Source organism: Motacilla alba, chromosome 13, assembly GCF_015832195.1.
Source record: "Motacilla alba alba isolate MOTALB_02 chromosome 13, Motacilla_alba_V1.0_pri, whole genome shotgun sequence".
NCBI classification, from domain to species: Eukaryota; Metazoa; Chordata; class Aves; order Passeriformes; family Motacillidae; genus Motacilla; species Motacilla alba.
The window spans coordinates 12,812,694-12,835,762 of NC_052028.1; positions in this window are offsets into that span (position 1 = coordinate 12,812,694).

The following is a 23,069-nucleotide window of genomic DNA, read 5'->3' on the forward strand; positions in this document are numbered from 1 at the left end:
AAGAGGCAGAAAGCAATTGAAGCTCAGGTGAGTGAGGTGAATTTCATATCAGGTAGGAATTTCCCATGGTTACAGCTTGCTGGCTCTAATGCCACTCTCATAAAAATGAACATTTCTTCCTTGGGAATATTTCAAGATTGATGAAAAAATATGAGTTTCCTCTGGGAGAAAGGGTGGGAGAGCCAGAGACATTCGCCTAGTCCCATTCCTGCCTTCAGGGAGAAAACAAAATTAATGGGCACCGGTTGAGCAGTCACATGTTGAGCTGAGAAACCCCACTGAGCTCTCCTAAAGCTGTGCTGAATATCTCCTCCCATGGAAAATAAAAATCTGATATTGCATTTCACCCCAACTCAGGTACAGAAATGGCTTCAAAATCACTTTCCTGAGTATTGGGTGGGGTTTCATTTCCCAGCTGGCAGCAGATGCTTTCTGTCAGCAAGACTGCTCTCTGCAGGATGCCCTGCCCAACCTGCCCCAGTGTCACCAGTTTAATTAGCTGCTCTTCCCAGTGCCTGTGGCTCAGCTTAACTTCATGTGAACAATCCCTGCTGTGCTCCACAAGCTGGACTCCTGCTTGCACCAGGGAGAAATCAGTGCCTTTGTCTCTGGTTTTTTTTTTTCCCCGAGCCTGGCAGAAATTAAAACTCAGAAACTGGGCCCAGTTGGATTCATATGCTTGGTCACTCAATCCTGCCTTTTATCTAAGGAGGAAAATAGATTAAAAAGAGACCTCAGGGAGATGAATCCTCCACTGAACCTTGATGAGCAGCTTTCCAGGTTGCTGGTGTGAGCCTGGGAGTGGGATTAATATCATCAGAGGGACTCATGGAGGGAAGAGACCCCTCAGCAGATGCAGGAGGGGACAGAGAGGGACCAGGATGGACACACGGAAGGCTGGCTGGCAGAACTGAGCTTTAGGCTTAGAAAGAGCAGGCTGTAATAGGAGATGATGGGAAAAGAGGTGCAGGAAAGGGAGGTGCCTGTTCTTCATCCTCTGCTGGACAAGGAGGGATGGACTGAAGCACAGCAAGAACACTGGGAGCTGGACACCAAGGAAACCCTTCCAGGACAGCAGTTAAACCTGGGGCAGGCTGGCTGGGGACAGGCAGACAATGTCACTGTGGGCAGCAGCCCAGCTGCACTCTGTCTCTGGACAGAGCAGAGGGAGCTGATCCTGGCTGCACACAGAGCTCTGGATCACACAAATTGCTGAGGTTTCAGTGGCTCCATTTCCACTGGGCCAGCCCCTGCCTGACTCTCTTGGGGATACATTTACAGCCACTTTTTGTCACTTTGCCACTTGATTTCCCAAACAGCAGCAGCACCCACCCATGGTTGGGGTACCCAGCTGGACTGGGCACCCAGGCACCCCTCCTGTGAAGGGAGCTGGATTTACTGAGCTGCAAGACAAACCTGTGCACTCCTGGCTGAGCCAAGGGATGGCAGTGTGCATGGCAGGGGGACAAGGACAACTGCCTGCAAATTTTTCATGGGCTCAGACAGCTGAGGGGATCAGAAAAATACCACAGAAAGGTTTGCTGCAGTGGGATTTCTTCTTGCTTGGCTCCATGAACTGGATCAGGAATCTCAGTGGTATCTCAGAGCACTAAAGTGATCTCTTTCCCTTTGGATACATGACCAGAGACTTCTCCAAAAAGGTAGAAGACAGGGGATATTCTTTTTCCAAAGAAGAAGTGCAGCACAAATGGGCTAGACTGCCTCTACCAGACTGGCCTGCATCTCCCTGCCTGCCCCAGCCATGTCCTGCTCCTTCCCCAGGGCTCAGCCAGCAGCCAAACCTGCCCCAAGCAGAGCAAAGCCCCCTTCCATGGCAGTGAGCAGCAGTGACCTCAGGGACAGGCTTTCATCTCACTCTCAGGGTAGAGGAGGGGAGTGGGAGGGATGTGCAGGAGGGGGTAACCCTGCTGCTATGGAGTTTACCAGCTTTTTATGGTGTCTGATTTTTGTCATCTGCAAAGCTATCTGCTGAAAACGTCAAATTAGTGCTGTTAGTCCACTGCACAGCTCTTATCTGCGTCTCTCAGGATGGAAGACACTTCAAGATGATTATTGTTCCCCACTGCTCCTGAAATGAAATTGGCCCTCCCAGAGTGCTAAAAGGGAACCGAGAAATTGTTTGCCTGAATTTGCATGAAAAGCCCTGGAGACGTAATGAGAGCAGGTGACAAGCCCAGTGTCACCTTCTGCCAGCCAAATGACAGAGGGAAAATTCCCTTTGTGTTTCTGCTTCACTTCAGGGCCCTGATTGCCCCTCCTGCCCTTTCTCCTGGCCTGTCCCAGAGCCCCTGAGCCCCTGAGCCTGTGCCCTGCTCCATGTCTGACTTGAGGCTGCCTCTTTTGGAGCCTGGAGGATATTCTGCCACCTGAGGAAGGATGGTCTGTCCTACACAGAGATCTGGACCCTATTCCCAGCACAGCAACAATGTCTGTGTGCCCAGAGCACAGCTCTGCCACCTTCACCCCAGGCACAAAGAGGGTCCCCCCCGTTCTGGAGCATTCCATCCTGCTGGAGCTTTTCCCCAGTTAAGGAAGTCCTGCACACTGCAAAGAGGTGCAGTGACACAACCTCAAGTCCCAGCCATTGCAGCTTGGTATTTTCCTTTTGATCCACCCATTTGGCAGTGAGTAAGCAAAGTAACATGGTCCCTCAGGACACACTGAGTGCTGCCAGAGCTCCTCCTGATTGCCGTGGGACCATCAACCCAAGCCTGCTACACCCTGGATGGGGCAGGAGTGTGATGATGGGGCTTGGCTGGTAAAAACCCCTCAGCACCAAGGAAGGCAGTGCTGGGGAGGGGCTCCTGGCTGGGCTCAGGGCAGCATTTCAGCTGCCAGCTCCTGCAGTGCCCAGATGGGACTCCAGATCCAAGGCTGGCCCGAGCAAGCTCATCCTTTTGTGTGTGTGCTTGCCCAGGCTGGGCAGACAGCTGGCTCAGGGAGAGCTGCAGCCAGCTTCCAGCAGGGAATTTGCTCACAAGTCCCAGTTTGTGAAATTGCTAATTCCCGCCAGCCTTGTGGTGTCTGCTGCCTTCTCCCTCCAGGGCTGGCTGTCCCTTGCCTCGTGGCTTTCCTTTGTACCAGGAGCACCTTTTGAGATTTCATACTCCAGGAGGGGGCCTGGAAATAATGATGCAAACAGGCATGAAAGCTCAGAAACCCAAAGGAGAATACTGAGATCACAGAAAATGTGAATAAATGGAGGAATTCATGGTGTGCTCAGTTTGGGTTTGTTTTGTCAGGGCAGTGCTGAGCCATCTCCACCCTGAGGACTGCAGAAGCTTTCTGAGAATCCAGCTTTACTGGCTCCTCTGCTCCCAAAACTTCATCCCACATGGTTTCTCCCTCTTGTGCCTCCAGCCAAAGGGCTGCTTGGGCACCAGCGCAAGCATCTGCATGGGTGGAACTGCCTGGAGGTCCAGGGAAGAACTGAGCTGCAGAGACCTTAATCCACTCTGTTTCTCTTTTAATCCATACACAAGGAAATGTCCTGGAGGCAGGACCAGCTTAGCTGGAACCTCCTCCTGAGTTTTCTTCCCCTCCCATCAGCAGGGGAAGGCAGACATAAGCCCCTACTCAGCAGATGGGTGGAAACAACTGTTTCAGGGATGGAGAGTCCAGCAGTGAACCCCAAAACTGATCCCAGGGCAATGCTGGGACAGTCCCAGAAGATCTGGTACAGGGCTGCCACCGCGGGGACCGAGTGGGACATCACCACATTCATGACTGTCACACACCTGACACCACCAGCAGCACCATCCCCTTTCCCAGGGACATCTCCCAAGTGGAGCTGCAGCAGACACAAAGTCCCACGGGGAGTTTCCTCCAGGTCTCAGCCTGCTCTGGCTCCCTGCAGCAGGTTCTGCCCGTTTGTACATCCCTCCCTGCCCTGGGGTGCCTCACTCAGGGGGGAACACAGCCAGAGCCACACGAGTGTCCTGCTGCTGCCTGGAGGGGCTGTGCTGACACATTTTCCCTCTCCCCATCCTCCTCCTCCTCCTCCAGCAGTGGGAGTTTTCTCGCTGCCGCACCTCCCACAGCCCAGCGAAGGTGGGTGTTGTGTAACAGGAGTCCTCGGGAGGGGAAACTGAGTCACAGCAGGGAGGGCTGGGGGAAAAGGAGGGCTGTGAGTGACTCCAGCTCACCTGGGGATGCGTGGCCAGAGGAGCCCTCTCGGAATGGGGGCTCAGGCACAGCAGGAGCATCCCTGCAGCAGAGCTCGTTGCCATGGAGGGGAATAAACGTGCCCGGGGCGAGGCAGGAGGATCTGTAAACAGCCAGCACAGCCCTGGGAAGGCTCCTGTGCTCCGGCTGGCTGCGAGGGGGGGAAAACCAGATGGAAAAATGCACAGCTGGGAATTAGGAGAGATCTTTCAGAGTCAACAAGGATGGTTACAGGGTCAGAGGAGGAAGCTTGTGGGTCAATGGTGAAATGAAAGCAGCGATTGCAGTGGGGAAATGTACATATGTGTATATCTGGCCAAGGAAAACCAAATAGTGGTTCTTATGTTATGGAAGATATGAGATGTTAACAATTCAAAAAACAATGAAAATACCAGGGAAAGAGCATAGCCAGAAGGGCTAAGGGCAATAAGAACAGAGTTTTTCAAATTGTATTTGTATTGTTACAGACAAATGCCTAATAGAGATGGCAAAATTGCTAATGATACATAACAGGCAGAAACAGGCAGCAAATATTTCTGTTTGGTACTTGGAAATGAGCAGGCAGCTATATTTGTCTCACGTCAAGCTGCTGAAGCACTTTCTAGTTCATTAATTATGTGGCCTTATTAAATATCATCTGCCAGGAATAAACACTGCAGAAGTGGCAGGCCAGGGTGCTCAGCTCCATGCCCTGCCTGAGCCAGATCCTGGAGTGAAGCCCAGAGCCGGGGATGCTGCAGGAGGAAAGGTGAGTTGGCTCCTGGAGAGAAAACAGGGGATGACCCAGATCGGTGCTGCCTGGCTCAGCCTGGCTTTAATCCTCTGCAAGTAAAAGACAAGCTGATGTAAGATTCAATTAATAAAGAATTAAAGGATAGAAATCTAATTAATGGCAGTCCACATGGTTTGTGGAAAACAATGTCTTGTCAAACAAAGCTGGCTGCTCCGCGGTGGGGTGGTGTTGGGTGAGCAGAGGTGACTGCGACGCTGCACCAACCCACGATTCATGGCTCTGGCTCTGGCTCTGGACTGGAGGGTGCCTGGTCCCCCAAAACTGAGGCTGGCAGGCTGCCAGCAAAGGGTGAGCAGCTGGGGTGAAATGTGGGGCTCACAGCATTGCAGGGACACTGCACAGGCTCACCGCAGCTCTGCAGGCAGACTGGGGCTGTGGTGACACACACAGGGACCCTGCTGCCACCCCCTCAGCTCCTGACGGCTGGAGTTTGCAGTGTTAAATGAGGCAGAAGAAGACCTTTGGTGGCTGCTCCTCCTGCAGGAGGGACTCTGCCTGTCCCCCTCACAATGTGTGAGGTGAAATGACCTCTCCTCCACTCCTGCTCTTTGCACAGTCAGCCCACCAGCTGGTTTCCCCCTTTTTCTCTCCTTTTTTTTTTTTTTTTCATGATTTCTTGTTGCTTTTGAGCTGGTTTCTTTCTTCCCCTTTGTTTTAATCAGGGATAAGATTTTGGAGGCAAGATAGACCTGCAAACAAGGCACAAGGAAGGGGACAGGGATCTGTGCCACGTCCAGGAGTGCCCTGCACATGTCACCCCCAGCACAGTGCCAAGGCGTGCAGGGCTCTGACGGGCACGGGGCAGGCATCCCCCACATGCCAGGGACAGGGGTTTATCAGTCACATCTCTCCCACGCTGCACATCACCCTGCTCTCACTCCACTCTGGGGAGGAATTATCCCTAGAAGAAATGCAAAGGTGTCCCACCAAGGCGGGTCCCCAAGCGCCTGTCACATCACCTCGGGGTGCAGCACCAGAGGGGACTGGAGAGCTCCCTGCAGGGAGCGCTTGAAAAATCTCCTTTCCAATGGGAAGGAAATGGGGAGAACGTGAGCAGGGGGAAGAGGGGAACATCGTGGGCATCCCAGCCGCGAGCCTGGCTGGCCACGCTCCGCAGCGAGGCCACGTCCCTGCGCAGCTGTCCCCTCCCCGGGCGCTGTCCCCAGGAGCCCAGGGGCTCCTCTGCCCGGTTTGAGCAGCGCTCCGAGGCTCTGCCTCATTGCGATTCCGTGTCCTCGCGGCGGCTCCTGACACTGGATCATTTACAATGCCCAGGAGGCAAATACAATGACTCATTATTATTAGTTAATGAAGCATCCAAGCACTAAACCCACAGTCTGCCGAACGGATAAAGAGCTCCGGCTGAAGCCGATTTAGCACACATCTCGGCGGCTCCTCCGGCTGCCTGCTGCAGCCCCCGGCCCCTGCCAGCCTGGGTGGGCAGCAGGCAGGGAGCAGGAGCAGGAGCAGGAGCAGGGAGCAGGAGCATCCATCCATCCATCCATCCATCCATCCATCCACCCATCCACCCATCCATCCATCCATCCATCCATCCATCCACCCATCCACCCATCCATCCATCCACCCATCCATCCATCCATCCATCCACCCATCCATCCATCCATCCATCCATCCATCCATCCATCCATCCATCCATCCATCCATCCATCCATCCATCTATCCATCCCTCCATCCATCCATCCATCCATCCATCCATCCATCCATCCATCCATCCATCCATCCATCCATCCATCCCCCTGCCGGAGTGCTGCTGTCTGCCCCTGCTCAGCAGAGACCACCAGAAAGGCACTGGTAATCCCCCTCCTGCAGGGGCAAAGCCCTGACACACAGCTGGCTTCAAAGCCACGAGCCTCAGGGGACAAGGGACACCAGGGGACGAGGGATCTGCTCTGCATTTCGAGCCTGCACCGAGGGGTCAGGGTGGGTGAGGGCAGGGGGAGGCAGGAAGGACAGGGCACGTCCTTGGCTGGCAGCACGGGTAATGCAGAGTTTCTCAGGCTGCATCTCCCTTCCCAGAAGAATAAATATTTGATAACAAATTACTTTGAAGATAATCCACTTAATCCTTTGCCATGTCTCCAGGTTTCAATATAATTAAAGTGTGATTAATGTTCTAAAGAAAAGCTAAAGCCCTATGCCTCTTCTTGCCCCCTCTCCCCACGCTGCAGGGGATGGGCTCAGCCCATGACAGGGATGATGGGGTCCTACCAAAATCACTGCTGGTGGTCAAGTAAAGTCCAAAACTGGACCTACACGCATCCTGCATGGCTCAAGGCACCAGGCTTGGAGCAAGGACAGGCAAGCCAGATGTGCTTCTGGCACTGGGAAGGGATGACACGGGCATGCACTTCCCTGGAGCTGCTCCCACAGATGTATCCCTGGACTGGGAAAGGACTTTCAACCCCGTATCAGCCTCCTTCCAATTCTCCACTGCCTCTCACTTTCATTAGCCCTTGTCCCCCACTCTGGGCAGGCTGCTGATGTCCCTCTGGTATCCCAGTTTAATGCTGTGGTCTGCAGAGCTGGTAGGATTCTCTTCTGCATCTCCCAAAGGCTGATGCAGCTCCAAACCAGGACTTTTAGATCCTCAGCCCTTAACCCCACCTCCATCGAGGCAAAAATATATTATAGTGGTATCCTGGCAGGGATACACACGTGACAGAGCAGAACTGTGTGGGCTGGGGAGCAGCACAGAGGGGAGATGTGTGGGCTGTGCCCTGCTGATGGAGTGGGATCACCTTTCCACTCCTCAAGCTCTGAAACCAGGGTTGAGTCAGTTGATTAAAAATAGAGAGTGAGGGGAGGTGTGAAAGCCATGGGGAAAAAAAGAAAACAGGAGAAAAATAAAGAAAAGCCAACCAACCTAAGACAATCTGCATTCGCCTTCCTGAAGGTCCTGGAGCTGGGAGCCTGGCACTTGGGTATTTCAGAGCTGAGATACCTCCAGGGAGCCATGGTGACACCTCCCTGGTGCTCCCAGACATGGCAGCACTGTCCCCATGGGGATGGTGGCAGCTCTGACTGGTCACACCTCACAGCACACAGCGAGGGATCCGAGGGATGGGTGGGGGGTGCTGGCAGCAGGTGACACCACTGGAGCTGGAGGACAGGACCCTCCCTCTGCTCTTCACTCCCAGCACAGCTATCAGGGACTCAGATGTGCAGAAACACCACGAGGTGCATCCTTCATTCCCAGCAGTGTCCCTTGTCCTGGAGCTGTTTGCAGCAAACCCAGGCTGGATTTTCTGGATTTTGCTGACCAGTGTTGAATGAAGCTCCCTACAGACCATCACCACAACGTGTCTGGGGCAGCAGAGGCAGAGCTTGTCCCAGCCACCTGTGTGTCCCCTACCATCAGGGAGGAGCAGAGGAGAGGAAAGAGGCAGCCCTGGCTGCTGACACTCATATATTCCCCTTCCTTGTGGCAAAGCAGCTCTCCCAGCAGCACTGGGAGGATGGATGTTCCTGCATGCAGCTCTGCTCCTGGTCCTGCATGACTGGTGCCACCACCTTGTCATCCCCAGGGGATTCCCCAGTCCTGAGGCAGCTCCTTTCAAGGCTGGGTGTCTGAGGAGTTCCCAGCACAGGCTGAGGGCAGGCAGATGAGCAGCCACAGTGGTAGAGCTGAGCTGGGCTTCTTGTAGGAGCTGATCCTTCCTGGGGACATTGTAGCATATCATGGGATGGAGCCTTGGTGCCAGGCAAGCCCAGCTGCCTGTGCCAGCCAGGTGAGTGTCACACTTTGCCTGCACCTAACGAGGATATGGATCCTGGCTAAAATTAACACTGTGCTTTCACTGCTCCGGTCCTGGCAGGGCTTTCCTTGTTGTGTGCCCTGGATAGTTGTGTCTTCAGGTCAATCCTGTTAAGAGAAGCTTTGGAGCTCAGGACCATTCATCATGAAGTTAAAAACCCCCTTAGCTGAGGGAGCGTGGGAGAGCAGCACGGAGCTGCGCTCAGCCAGTTCAGCCCAATCAATGCTGGCTCTAAGGACACTGACAGAGCTGCAGTATTCAGAATATGAGGTCTAACTATTGAATGTCAATAGCTGGCCAGTGCTTCTAAGCATCAAACACAGCAGGCATCTCGCTGCAAGTCAGGATGCTGCCCTGGAGCTGCCTCTGCAGCCAGGGACGTGGAAATCGGCTGAAGAGAAGGAGCCAGTTGTCGAAGCCTGCCAAACTGTCAATGGGAAAAGAGTTACACTGCTGAAGGATCAGTAATTCAACAGAGATGGCAGTTTCATTGCTGGGATGAATCACAGAGCCGTGGCAGCCGTGGTGGGGGAACTCTGCCCGGCAGAGGCTGCGCAGCCATCGGGGTCCGTGCTGCTGGAAGCTCTCAGCCTGATGCTGGGCACCAAGAGCAGGGTGGGTTTCCAACAAAATACCAGCAGGTTTTGCATCACAAGCTGCAGGGTTGACATTAAATGATAATGATAATCAAAAGGAATAAAACTCAGCACATTGCAAATTTTTCTCTCGCAGGTGCTCAGCAGAGTGCAGCCTGCAAGGCAAGAGAGCTCCGCTCCATCTACTTTGCTTTTGCTGTACCCCGGGGTAGCCCTGAGGAAGGGAAGAAACAGTTGCTTTCACAAGCCTTTCTCCCTGCCTCTTTCCTTCTACTTTTCCCATTGAATTCGGACTCCCAAACAAAACTAGGCAGAGAAACTCTCCTGGTGGTGCCTGCCCGAGCTCTCTGCAGCAAGAGGGAACTTAGGAGCATCCTGCTGGCCTTTCTCTCTCCCCTCACAGGACCTGGACAGCCATAGTGCTGAAGACCAGTGGTAAAGGGGTTGAAATCAACCTCAACCAGCACCTCCAAAAACCACTTGGCAGTGCAGGAACCCCAAAGTCCCTTCCCTGGCTGTCCCTCCCTGCTGTCCCCAGAGCCCTGGGATGCCCCTGAGGGCTGTGCCCACGCTGAGGCACGTAAGGGTTCACCTGGGGCAATGCCAGCAGGCAAGTTTTGTATTTATCTCCCTGGAAAATATGTCCTTAACAGGCAGTTAACATTATGCTTAAGTGACAACGAATTACACATTTCATTTAAGAGCAGGCACAAGGAACATGTAATTCCCTATAGACTAATGGTGCATTTCTCCTCACAGACAGTCAATTAAATATTTAATCAGCACAATAGCCAGTTAAGTATTGTATGTGGCCATAAATACAACCCAATACATTTCCATGCCACATTAAGCTGAAGCTTGTAGACACTTGTCTCCCCAGCATCAGGCACAACAGCTCGGTCAGTGCATCCTTCGAAAGCAGATTCTATTTATTTTCTGTCATATTAAGCAGGCATCATTTCTGTCCTGTCCCAGCCGAGTGTATTAACTCCTCAGCAGCACCATGTGAATAATCTGCATCAAATTGTGGGCTGGGGGAAGATTCCTGCCTTCCTGCTCAGCAGCTGTTTGTGAGGTGACTGCAAATTTATTTGAATAATTTCTCTTTGGGTCACATCCTGGAGCTGCAGCAGTGGCCAGAGGGCTCCTGCTCCCTGTGCTCCTTGGATGCTTTAGAAGAGATGAAAGATTCAGCAATTAAAAACACAAGCTACAAAAAGCAAGGGAAAGAAAATAATTCTGCTTCTCCTCATTTAATAGAAAGGGCTGAGGTTGGAAAAGCATTAAAATTTAGGTTTGCAGACAGGGCACTGCCAAAAGGAGGGAGGAAGGGAGGGGGAGATGGGGCTCATGGACCCCTCCAAGGACACAGCAGAGCACAGGCTGTGGGCACAGTGTCCCCCATGGGCAAGTGGAGCTGGCCCCAAAGGAGAGCAGTGCTGGATCTGGGCATGCAGGGCCATTCCAGGGCAGTGTCCAGAGAGAGAAACATTAATTCCTCTTTCCCACCACCTGGGAGATGTGTTCATTCTATCAGTGTCTTCTTTCAGGTTGATTTCTGCTCTGCTTGCTTTCAGTCCCCACTACCCCAAGCTCTCATCGGCTCAATTATAACCGTAAGAATAAATCTATTTATGGTGCCTTGTTGCAAAATGAATCAATAAACCTGGAGCAAGCACAAGGCCAAATCCTCGACATCCTGAATGGTTTTGTGTCAGCTGCAGCAGGGGCTGCCTCCCACATCCCCCCTGAGTCTCTCAGGTGAGTGCTGTTTGAAAGCACAGGGGTCATTCCCGGGACAGAAAGCATATGGATTATTGACAGATGGTTTTCTTTTCTGGCTTCTGAGCAACTTCAGGTACAATTGAAAATCCTCTTTTTAGTTTTGGAAGCCACAATGATCAGTGCTGGTAAAGCAACAAGAGGAATAGGAACCTCCTCTCGTGCTTGGAAAAGGGGTCTTTGCTTGATTTCCAGATTTCAAGCACGCGTCAAGGGCACAGCACCTGAATATGGCAGAGCTCCCAAAAATTTGGGACCATGTAACTGGAGGGCTGTACCAGAGTAAATCCTACAAAATGCCACTGTAAATGGCTTTTCAAGGGTTGTGAGCCACCCTTTGGAGAGCTGGAGACTGTGAAAAGCTAATGTGTAAGGAAAGGTCCAGCTATGGGAGGGGACACCAGATTTTGGTTCGTTTTGCCTGCTTTAGAATAGTTCCTGAAGAAATCTGTTACATCACGTAAAAGTTTGGGAAAGTAAAGACTGTAACTCACTGGAGGCCAATGCTCAGACGAGGCACCCCAGGCTGAGGGGGTCACACTTGCCCAGCGAGCTGTGGTGGCCAGCCAGGACTGTGACAAGTGACTTCATGACCTCCCAGAGCTTCATTCTGGCACACAATTCCATCCTCAGCCTGGCTACCAGCATGCTTTTGCTGACTGCATCAGCTTGGCTGAAGCACAGTCAGGCTTTAAGCCACATGAATGCCCTCAGTTCTGTGGCCCTTGCCTTAATTACAGCCTGAACTTCACCAGAAGTCAGTTTGATCCTGGGCACGGGGAGGAATGGAGCTGGGAACCTGCCCACAGGTGCCCCCAGCCACCCCCACGGGCTTCCTGCTAATAAATCCCTTCCATTAGGAAACAACAGGCAAGCACCAAGGGAGGGTGGTTTACACTTTTCTGTCTCTGTTGCTCTTTGTTCAACCTCTGCAACAGCTGCCAGGAGCCATAAATCACCAAGCACAGTCCTGGAGCTGGGGATCACTGTCTTGTAAAACAAACATCTTCCAGATTTTGTAGCACCTGATGCTGGTTACAAACTGTTGGTTGTCAAATTCTTCCTCTTCCATTTATTTCCCAGCCCCTCATCTCTACTGCTCCTTGTCTGCCATATATCTTCTGTTTATTGTTATTTCTTTTCCCCCTTTGTTTTAATAACTCTTTTACTGTGGATTCTTGTAAAAACAGCTGCTCTAGCCAGTAAAAGAAAAAAAAATTTAAAAAAAGAATATCTGGAAACAGATGCCCTGGCATTGCTTCAGCTGTAATCTGTTAGATTTATAATTCCTCTTCAGTTCAATATTGATTCAGAATAAAGCAACTCAAAACACACTGGCAGCTCACATCTTTTTGTAGGCTTCTCCAGTCTTTCTTCTTCTCTGCCACAACATTTCTTTTCCCTTCATCCACACAACTAAAATATGCAGAGGAACAATCCAATCCAAGCTGGTGAGATATACCCAGGTGCCTGTAGAGCAGAGGGTTTATTTCTGTGGAAGCTCAGAGGAATGATGTCAGCTCGTTTTTTATTGTTTTAATTTCTTTCCTCTTGTCCAGCATTGTCTGCCTTCTCCCAGCACCCCCTTAAGTCACTGCCCTGTATTTCAGGGACTCTGGGTGTCCCCAGAGCTCACAGGGAGGCAGTGGCAGCCTGGCAGCCCTGAGCCAGAGCACAGCACCTGCCAGAGGACCCAGCTGGGGCCATTCCCCTGGGTGTGGGTGCAGGAGGCACCCAGGCACTGAGGCCCCTGTCAGCCTGTCTGCCTCTGAGCAGCTCCACAGGGATTACTGAGTCCCCTGGCACCACGCTGGGAAGGGAACACTAGAATTTCCCTTCCATAAAGTGCCTTGAGAGCCCCCACAGGACAGGAGAAAGCTGTTAGCACACATCTCAGGTCTGTGGAGAAAAAAGCCCATTTAGGATGCATGTGTTAGACATAAAGCAGCAGATGTCCCTGAAGCCTGACTGTAAGTGGCTTGAGGCCACACCACCCACCCACCAGCACACAGATTCCCTTTGACTGACCCCACACCAATGAGACTCTACCAAAGTGCTGAGTGGAAGGGTTGTCTGAAGCCTAAAAGAGGAATCTGCTCTTTTGAACATTTCCCCACACTTCAGACAATGCTACCTGCCTCTTACATCTCCGTTTCTCTCAGGACTCTTCACCTTGGACGTTGGGACAATTTATAACTGGCCAAGTCCAGGGTTCCTTCCTCATTCCTGAGAAAGCTCTGCCAGTCCCACAGGCTGTGTCTTCCCAGTGGAGCTCCCATTTGGGTACTGTAAATGTATTAATTTCTTCTTTAGGAGAAGTGGCCTGAGCTCTCGTTAGAATGTAAAACCTCAGATGGTTTCCAGTCTCACATCCCTCCCAGATATGATACCACCCACATTCTCCAAGCCCAGCAGATCCCTTTGGGTCTCCCCTCAGATTCTCCCCTGTGTTCTCTTCTCCTCTGGCTTTTTTTTTTCCCCTTTCTCTCTGAGGAAATGGGCCCAGCTCGAGGGCAGCACACGAAGCTCAGCAGCCACGTGTGTCTGCACTTACCTAAACCAGGCTCTAAGAGGAGCAAATTTAGGCAGTATCAGTCCTATGATAAGGTGGAAAATGCCACTTCTAGCAAAGCCAAAGTGCAGTAGGGAATTTGATTGGGGAAAACAACTCCCAGTCCTCCCAGCCCACAGCCAGGCTGTCTCAGTTGGGACAGAAGTTCACTGATTCCCCTGGCTGTGCCTCATGTCAGCCCAGAGCTGAGAAACCCTCCAACAATCATTTGCATCCCTGTGCCTGGAATGGCAGAAATGATTCTAGAAAAGTTCCCAGAGGCTCTACATCAGCAGAAGAGCTGCTGTCCACGCTGTCTGTCTGCACACTGGAGTGTCCTGCTCTCCTCAGCACGGAGCCTCCTGACAGGGTGGGTGGTTTCTCCAGGAGGGATGGGAAGACACTTTTTTTTAGCAAGCTCAAGATCCACCTTCACCATGTTGGCCCAACCTGGATCATGTGTAGCCAGGGAAAATGCCAGACAGGAGCAGCTTCCTGTGCTGAGAGTCCCCGTGGTCCCCAGCTAGATGTCAGGCACAGCCTGCTGTAACCAGCCATGTCCCCTGCCCTCTGCCATGTCTGCATCCCACAAGAGCACACAGGCAGCTCTGGAAAGTCACTCGGGAGTGGCAACAGTGAAGTAACTGCGTGCTTCCAGCACAACAACTTGGAATAATTGTGGTGGGGTGTGTGTGGGGGTGCACCAGAGTGTCAGCACATCTTGAGCAGGTCAGCAGGGTGACAGACACCAGAATGCCTCCCTGCCCCTGTGTTCAGCTCTCAACAGCACTGGGGGATTTGCAGCTTCAGTGTGTCACATTTTCTGTGCTGTCCCCTCCTTCCCATGGGAACAGCACCAGGACTGAGCCCTCATGTGAGCTCTCAGGTCTGCCAGCCTGAGAGCTGGGGCTTGTGACCTGTCTGAGGTTTGTCACAGCGTCCTTGAAATCTGCTGGTGCAAAACAACTGGGATTTAACAAATTGGCAATCTCTGAGGGGGAATAAAAAACCCCTGTTCTGTTGAAGCATTTCCCACCAGCTCTGTGGTCACTGTATTTCTCTCTCAGGAACTGATGCATTGGCAGAGATGCACAACCCACGCAGTCCCCAGGGTGGCCTCTCCCTGCCTTGCACCTCCTGCCTCTCCAGCTCATTTCCAGCACATTCCCCACTGCTGTCCATCACCACTGCTAGTTACTCTGCCACTCAGCATTTCCAGGGATGTGCAAGTGCACAGCCTTTCCCACTGGTACCCAGGCAGGGGCTGCTCCTGCCCGAGCCCAGGAGGGACAGGGTCCCATGGGCAGCAGGATGCTGCGGGGACAGCTTGCGTGCCCTGTCCCAGGAGCTGGCAGAGCCATCACCAGCCAATCTGGGATTGTCCTAATTTGATTATTTGTTGGCTGCCTTCAGGGTGCTAGAGGACAATGCACACAGCCAGGACACGCCCGTGGGTTGGAGATGGAGATTCATTAGGCTCATTGCATACCCCATTACACAGTTATGAGACTCTCTGTGGCTCTGATGCAGCTCTCTAGAAGATTTGCAGTCACATTGCTCTTCCCTGGTCTGTCTGTATTTATTTCAGGGGAGAAAGGGGGAGCTAGGCATGATGGTGGCTGGAGAAACAGCCCACGTGGAACTATTCCCATAGGAGACTCCACACTTTTGCAATCTCTGTGCAAGGAGCAGGGAAATGTGATTTTCCAGATGAGAGCATCTCTTCTCCAGGGCTGGACACATTTGCTGTGTTTTCCTTCCCTTCTCCCTTCTCAGACAGCCCAGCAGCAGAGCAAGATGCTGCTCTCTCAACTCTGCTTCACCCGGTTCCTCCCTTGCTTTCCTGGGCAAATTTATGTGTCAGCTCCAGGCTGAAATCCAAGAGTCCCACAACGGACTTTCTTGCTCAGTTTCCAACAAATTGAGCAAGCAAACACCAGAACTGTACAGGAGTGTTCTGGGGCACAGAAGAACATGAACCCCTGCCCTTTGTCTCTGCCCTGGTAGTGGGGGACCCCCAATACCACCCCTCTGACCCTCTGACCCCACAGCTCTGGCCAAGGGACTTTTCTGACTGCTATTTCCCCTCTGTGACATGGACAGGGTTCAGCCGGAGGTCTTCCTTGGGTGGATGAGTTTTCCTGCCTCCTCTGAAACTTTTTGATGTGTTTCCCAGGAGGGAAAGTCTGGGGGAGTCCCGTGGGAAGTGCTTTGTCTTACAGAGCTGTGTACTGCAAGATGATGGCTATTAGCACGCTCAAAGCAGCTGTCAGTTATCTTTCATCCTGCTGCACCCCCTGGGAATAAGGCAGAAAGCTCTGCACAGGGCTTTGCTCACTAGGCTCAAGTCTTTAACATAGGACTGCTGAATTAACAATCCTCAGCAACAGCAACAGCAATGGGATGTGACAGCCCCAGCCTGGGATGTCTCTGGTGCCTGGTGTCAGCCCTGCAGACTCACCTGCTAAGCAATACAGATGTGGGACGGGCAGGATTTTGCTTCCCAGGCTTCCCCCAAAGGCAGCAGCATCCCTCCTCTGTTCCTACTCCCACCCCAGCCCAACACTGCTCCCCCCATGGGGTCCTCCCTGCAGAAGGAGCCCAGGGAGCACTGAGAGCCTGTCACAGTGAGTGCTCCTGATGGTGCCAGGTTAATCACTGCCTCTCACGAACACAGACACTTAAGGTTGTTGTTTGCTGCCCCAGGAGACTCATTACTGGCTGCCTCACAGGGCAGGAGGAGAAGAGGGAGGAGGATGGAAGGGATGAACTGCAGACTGCAGGGGGAGGAGAAGAAAGGACATTTGGGATCTTCGGGATGAAGGCAGCACTGAACTTCACCTCTCCAAGGGCAAACATCTGGTCCAAGTAAGTCACTGTAGCATCTTCCCAGCCAAAGAATGGGGAAATTCCTCCAAAGGAGAGGCTGCCTGTCAGGAATGCCTGTTGGGAGAGGGTCTTCCAGGGAGAAAACTGCCTCTTCATTGACCTCCAGATAATCTCTGTGTACTTCTGTATATCAGAGTTAAAATGTAACAGAATTTCAGTTAATTTACAAGATTCAGCTGATGGGAGCTGTACAATTCCTTTCACAAAGTCTTTGTGTGTGTCAGAGGCCAGAAGCTTTATCAGACTCTGAAGAAATAAAAAGAACAAGAGCAACCCTGGGGATGTGAGTTAGAAAACATGAGGTATCCAAACCTCTGATGTTAACATATGAATTCATCTCTAAAAGATAAAAAACTGGCAAAATACACTGAGCAGCTGAGCAGCTCCATCCCTGGCTGATGTCTACCTGCAGCCACAGGGCAGCCTGGAGGAGTGAGGCTCCCTGAAGGTGCAGAGGGCAGTGACTTTGAGACACAGCTGAAGGTCTGAGCTGACCCAGGAGAGCCTGAGCAGCGAGCTCCTGGTGCCACAGAGCTGCTGGTTCTCCGTGTTCATCACCAGGGACCAGCACCACCACTCCAGGGAGCACCTGCCCTGCCAGTCTCATCCTCTCATCCCATCCCACACCACGTCTGTAGCCACGTTTCTCTTCACAGAGAAAAGCAAGGCACACTTCTTCCCAAGAATATTTCTGGTTTCACATTCTCTGAACCTCAGAGAAAGGAAAAACAATTCTTAACGTTTTTGCTGTGCCTGTGTTGTGCCAAAGGAGAATGCAATATGGAGATTGTTCACCCAAAGTGATGGTGTTTTGTTTCCTTGGCCTGTCAGGACCAAGTGTGTGTGTGTGTCGGGACTGTCGACTGACAGTCACGAGATGCTGTGCAGATTCAGTTTAGATGCAATAGTGTAACAGAATATAGAATAATATAATATAATATAGTATAATAAAGTAATTAATTAGCCTTCTGATATCAGTGGACTCCTCCTCATCATTTCTCCCTGCCACGGGGGTCAGCCCGTTTCAATACACATCTGCCTTCCTTCTCTGCTTCTCAAACACAGCTTTTTCTGCCTTTCTTTGTAGAGACAGAATATAAAGGACAGAGGTCCTGGTTTCCTTCTAGCTCTTGAACACAAGAGCCCTTGGAGAGGATCTATTTTAAGAGAGGAGAGCCTTCCCACTGCTGGCAAAGCGGCCCAGCAAGGGCAGGCTCGGTGCCGTGCCCCGCAGTCGGGCACTTGAGACTCCTGCTAACAGCCACTCCAGCTGCCACTGCTCCTCCAGCTGGGGCAGAAATCACTGCCTCCACGACAAGCCCTGGCAGGATCCACGGGGAAGAGGGGGGAAGGCGAAGCCCCCACTGCACACCTTCTGCACTGGCTCGTGGCACGGGTGGCAGCAATGCCACCTTTTCCCTGGAGTGGGCAAAAGCACCAGCCTCCAAGGCTGAACATGTCATGCTTTCAATCCAGAGGGCCGGAGAAGCAGATGGGAAGAGGTGGCCAGCCTCCCCTTGCTGAGGACAATAATTTTTTTCCTCAGTATGAAAAATCCTGAAGCTGATTCTATGTCAGATGCAGAAGGCAGGGCAAGATCCCACAGAAGCCACTTGGCACATTTTGTTCTGTGCTTGGAATCGTAAAATCGTTTAGGTTGGAGGAGATCTTTAAGATGATGGAGTCCAACTGTTAACCCAGCACTGCCAAGTCCGCCCCTAAAGCATCCCCAGGCTTGTGCTCCAGGGTCACATCTCATTTTGGAAAGCCCCGGTGAGCCCACTCCAGCCTTGCCTAGTAGGTAATTCTCTGCTTTTTTGATTCTCCACTTGGGAAGGTTCTTCTTGACATCTGTTCCGAATTTGATTCTCCTCTATTTAGGTTTTATAGCCCTTTTTCCTCTCCCCTTGGTAATTCAGATGATATTATCCATATCACTTATGTTTTTAATCACTTCACCTAAATTTTCTTATAATCAGCTTTATTTCCCCCTTTCCATATTTTTTTTAGTGGTGGGTTAAGCACCTTTATCCTGATTTCCCCTTTCTACATGGTTATTTTTTAGTGGTGTAAACAGAGTTTATCACACTTAGCAAATAATCCGTTAAAAGAGAGCTTGAGCATATAAGCATTCTGATCCACTGCAGATCCACCCTAAAGAAGACTTTGGACCTCAGTGATGTTCTTGTCACCCCAGAATGCACCCAGCAAGCTGGAAGAAGTGCAGACCTATCCTCCAGGTTCAGCTCAGCGACGTAGAAATGAATCCTGCTCACAGGAAAGCTGCAAACCTCCACTGAAACCAGCTCTTTCTTGCCCTCACACATGCATTGGAGAGTGTCTTTAAATTCCTCCTTGTCAAAACCATGCAAGCCCTTGGCATGCCCATTCTAAGAGCTGGTACCTGTTCCAAGCACTAATGGCTGCTTCAGGGAACAGAAAAGCAAGGCTGAAGGCTACGACGTTCAAAGCTGCCTTAATTATTAGAGCGTGAGCTTCCAAATCCCTCGAGAAGCACGGGGAGTGTTGGCCTCAAAATTCACGGCGCGCTCAGAGAAGCCAGGGATCCAGGGAGTTTTGGGGACATCTTGACTGCAGTCTGTCTGCCTGGCTCCACCAGCCTTGGAATGAGTCCGATTCATTGCAGCAGCTCTGAATTCAGAGCAGAGGGAGCAGACAAGGCTCATTGCCTATTCCAGCCAGAGAGACTGCAACAACATTTGTGGTTTTCGTTTTTTTTCCTTTAAAATAAGGTTACTTGAGTAGACAGCCAGGAATAGACGCTCTGTCTCCTCGTTCCTGTACTGAGCCCCACTGATAATTATGCACAAACTGTCAGGGCTGCTTTGGAAAAGCAGTTCTAGAACTGAAGCAGCCTGACATGCAAAGCTTTGCCTGGAGAAGTGGTGTCCTCGATGACCACCAAAGTCCAGCAGGGAGAGCTGGGACCATTCAGACCCTGCACAGTGCAGCAAGAACTTTTTTTATCAGCCACTAATGTTCCTGAAGTTGGGCAGCCTGGCCACAAGGGGCACGGATTCATGTTACTCCTGAGGAAAAATATATTTCTGTGCAGAGGAAATCTCTGGATATGTAGGTGCATCTGTTTGCAATGTGGAATGCGTGAGGCTCCCTCCTTGCTTCATACTCTGCTCTGGTATTTATCCTCCCAGCAAGCCATCACTGCCTCATCTTCCAGGACTGTGCTTCAACTTAGACATCAGCAATTTCCCCTGCCACAGGCAATCAGTGAAATTACCTGATTTAGGGCCAGAGGAGTAAAAAATGTTACCCTTTTTGAAAACTCTTTCCACAGCTCCATTGATTTTGCACGTCTCCAGGCTGCAGACAGACCCAGTCACTTCTTCCATTCTGCACCAGACTGGAGGAGTGACCACTGGTGATGGCACCACTTTCCAAGCAGGACCCTGAGCATTTTCCATCAGCATCCAGCTTCAGCCACCCTCTCCTGCCTTGCACTGCTGGGCTCTGTTTGTCCAAAGTAAATTCAGGCAGATTTCCCTGTTGACCGTGGGGATTTTGCTTGCTCAAGTGGATCACCATTTTTATTTTATTTATTTTTCTGCTGAAAGTCTGTTCTATGTGGATAAAACCCAGGTCAGTCACGCCACAGGTAACTCCCAACCAGGGCACAAGGATTCATGGATGTTGGTGCTGTCTCTTCATTTCTTGGGAGGGATGGGGAGAGGGTTGGATGCTCTCCCGCGGTGACAAGGTTTGCAATTTCTTTTTAAAAGCCTGTAATCATCTCACTTCTGTGAGCTATTCAGGCATTTACATTGTTTTTCAGCATCTTGAGTGCTGGCTGGAAGCAGCTCCAGGGTTTGGGGGAGTGCAGCAGGATGGCTGTGGGGGGCTTTGCTGACAGGCACCCCCATACTGAGCAGAGGAGAGCTGTGCTCCTGCCCACACGTGAGCAGGTTCCTCAGCATTGTCTTTTATCAGGTAAGAAAAAAGGGGGGAAAAAACCCCAACAAATCAATTCTGTTCACATGAAATATGAGCTGAACTTCAACTAATAAACACTGAAGGATAAAGAAATGCCACGAAAACAAAAGTCCTGTTGTGACACAGCCATGGCTGAGGTTCATTCATTTTTTAGAGATTGTTTTTCCTTTTCTCCTCCTGGCTAAAAATGAGATTTTCAGAAAAGAGAAAGCATCACCAGCATACAAACACATATCAAAAAAGGAGCTGACTTTCCCATGGGTGCAGCCATCTGACAGGACACAGTGTGGACACAGAGACCTGGATGGGAGCTCCCTGACTCCATCCCCCACAGTGGCAATGTGTATGTGCAGCATATCTGGGAACCCAAGGGAAAAGCCTAGCAGGCTCTTGGGTGATATTTCCCCCTTGCAGATGTGCCATCCCTCTGGCAGTGGTTTTTCCCCCTAACCCATGCTGTGAGGCTGCACAGCAGTGGGAGCATGGAAAGCCAGCTCTTGTCTCACTTATGACTACTTAGCAGGAGAGGGGGGATCCCACAGCCATTCACCTCACTTACAGGATCCAAAGGACTCCCTGCTTTCCTTTAGCCTCCCCTGCAGAAGTTCCAAGGTCGAAATGCAGCCCTTCACAAGAGTCAGTCCTTGCCCTGAGGAGCTGCAGGCAGAGACCAGAAGGCAGGAGAGCACTGATTCCCTCAGTCTGTGCCATCTCGTCTCCATGCTGTCATGCCATCTGTGGGCTTTATCCCAGGAGCTCCTGTCACATCCACTCCCATTAGCATTTTTCAGTGCTCTCCTGCCCTTTCCCAGCATCTGCTGACCAAGTCCCTCTGGTCAACCCATCCTTCATCAAGGCTTTTAATTTTCATGATGCTGTTACCCACTTTTGCTGCACTCTGCCCTGCAGCAGCTCAGCACACGAGCTGCAAACCAGGCAGCCCAGCTCGCTAGCAAAGAGAGCTTCCAGACAGGGATTGAGCTGCTATTAATTTATCCTATATTTGTTTTGAAAAGATGCCTGGAGAAGGTACACCATTTCCCTTTCCAGTTAGAGGCTTAACAGCCACAGGCTTTCTCCTTTCTCAGAAATGGAAATCCATGTTTATTTTGCATGTACTTGATCAATCCCTAAGGCATTGCATCCAACAGGCCGAAATCAGAGCTCTGACTCCACCAAAGCACTTCAGGAGAAAGAGGAGAGGGAGACATGCTCTACCTTTACCAGAAGAAACATCTATTTGTTTGGGACCAAGGCACCTGCATGGAGTATAAATTATTTTAATTGGTAAACCCAACAGGACTCAGTCCCTCTCAAAGCAGAAAGGGAAGACCTGGAACATCCACTTCCAGAGTGATCACTGAGAAGCTGCCAGACTTTAATTCCCAAGAGGCTCTTCTGAGGGTTTGATCATTCAGGATGCTCTCACATATACAAAATACCAATCTACCTGCAGCACCAGCCATAATCTGCTCCCAGTTAAAACTTGTGCAACTCTGCTGAAGCCAATTTATGAAGCAAACATTTAATTTAGCGAGCAGGCTCACAATCCTAAATTTAAACATATGTCAAGCCAGCTAGTGGCTTTGTTTTAATTAACTCTCAAACTTTGTAGCTGTCATTTCTTTATATAAATGAGGATGTTCTGCCAAGGGCAGCCTGTGTGCATCCCTATGAAACCTCCTGCTATTTCACAGCCACTTTTCAAAGAGCTCTTGCAGAGGTAAGGGGATGTGGATGTTATTATAAGGGTCCATATGGCAGTACACTGGCACTGCAGCATTAAATCAGAGGTATTGTAGCTTTCCAGCCCGGATTCTCACAGTAGCAGGTAATGTATATGTAGCTTTATTGTTGTACAATTTTAGTGGCTATGCATTATTCAGGAGCAGCCCGAGTCTCTGCACTGCCGGAGGTGATTCAGCGATGATAAAGGGAATACGCTTTGCTCTAAAGGCAGGAGGGAAGGGATTTCACGGGTCGCTATCTTCTCCACCCACGGAGAAACAATGGAAGCGTTAACACTTCTGGTAAAGAAATCAGCTGGCGACAAATTCTCATCGATAATTAAAATCAAAGTGCATGCTGCCTTAACATGTAGTTAGACTTAGGAACTCTAACCTGCTCTCTAAATTAAATGCTTTCCTCGATAATTTGCCTCTCGCAGCAGGCACTGAAATCTGCTACAAGATGCCATCTAGCGGGTTATGGAAGTTTATTTAAGTTTAAATCCACTCGCTGATGTGGGGCGAGGGTGGCAAGATCTGCAAATGCTGGGGTGCATAATGGTTTCTTTTTCGTTGTTGCTCCAGGAAATTCGGTGTTTCCCTGCGGGGATTCGCATTGGAAGAGAACTAATATTTATTTTACCAGTGCCCAGCAGGGCACCGGATTGTCAGAGCCTTGCTGTTGACACAGCCGAGCCTGACGGCTGCTGTGCTGGCAGAGCATCTTCCCGAGCGCCGGGGCTGCGTGCTCCTCACTGAGGACACGGATCCGCTCCCCATTCCTGGGAAAGCTGTGCCGCC